Consider the following 1,065-nt stretch of genomic DNA (forward strand, 5'->3'; position numbering starts at 1 on the left):
GAGGCTCTGCTGTTAGCAGGAGGCTCTGCTGTTAGCTAAAGCTTAGCATGAATAAATCAGTGAAACCAATGAAACATTTGTTCCACTAAGTCAGTATTTAGCTAAAGCCAGAAACGTTTAAACATTTAGTCAAACATTTATTTCTAGGTGACATTAGAAAAACAGGAGTTAAAAGAGGTTCAGATTAATAATCGGCTGTCATGAAATACTAGCCTACATTCACCGTCCTTCACATCAGGTCAGTCTACAGACTGAAGGCAGCTGGATGTTCTAGATGGATCTAGAACGTTCCACAGGGTTGAAGCTGTGAGCTGCAGGTCTGGGTGTTTTACCTCTGGGTGGTCTGGGCAGCCTGCTCTGGGGGTCACACACACAGGCTGGGGTCAGGACGGGTTCAGAGACGGGTTGGACAGGCTGCAGGAAGGCCACAGTGGGGAAAGGCACTGCTGGGATACGGATCATGGAGGAGTCGGACACGGAGCCGGGAACTCCTGCGAGGCTGCTGTCCTTATAGCTGGCAGGTACTCTCCATCGGGGCAGAGGGGACACGTCTCTGGGGGAGGAACCGGGAACACTGAGGGACTCCTGAGGGGTCGACGAGGATTTGGGAAGGAAGCCGAGGATGGAGGAGAAGAAGGAGCAGGATTCTGGGGGGGGGATAGTCCCGATTCCGCTGTCCAACGTCCGCATCTTGCAGCTCAAGCCTGCAGCAGAAGGAGGACAGCTGAAGCGGCTCCGAGTCGGGAAAAGACACGGAGCTGAAGAGGAACGAAGCGGCAGCGAAACCCTGGCTGGAGTGAAACTAAAATACATCAGACATGTTTCTGATCAGATAATCAGGAGAGTCTGATCTATACAGCTGGATCTATAGAGCTGGATCGATAGAGCTGGATCTATAGAGCTGGAACTATAGAGCTGAATCTATAGAGCTGAATCTATAGAGCTGAAACTATAGAGCTGGATCTATAGAGCTGGAACTATAGAGCTGGAACTATAGAGCTGAATCTATAGAGCTGAATCTATAGAGCTGAAACTATAGAGCTGGATCTATAGAGCTGGAACTAT

Source organism: Cyprinodon variegatus, unplaced genomic scaffold (assembly GCF_000732505.1).
Source record: "Cyprinodon variegatus isolate N-32 unplaced genomic scaffold, C_variegatus-1.0 Scaffold602, whole genome shotgun sequence".
Classification (NCBI taxonomy): Eukaryota; Metazoa; Chordata; class Actinopteri; order Cyprinodontiformes; family Cyprinodontidae; genus Cyprinodon; species Cyprinodon variegatus.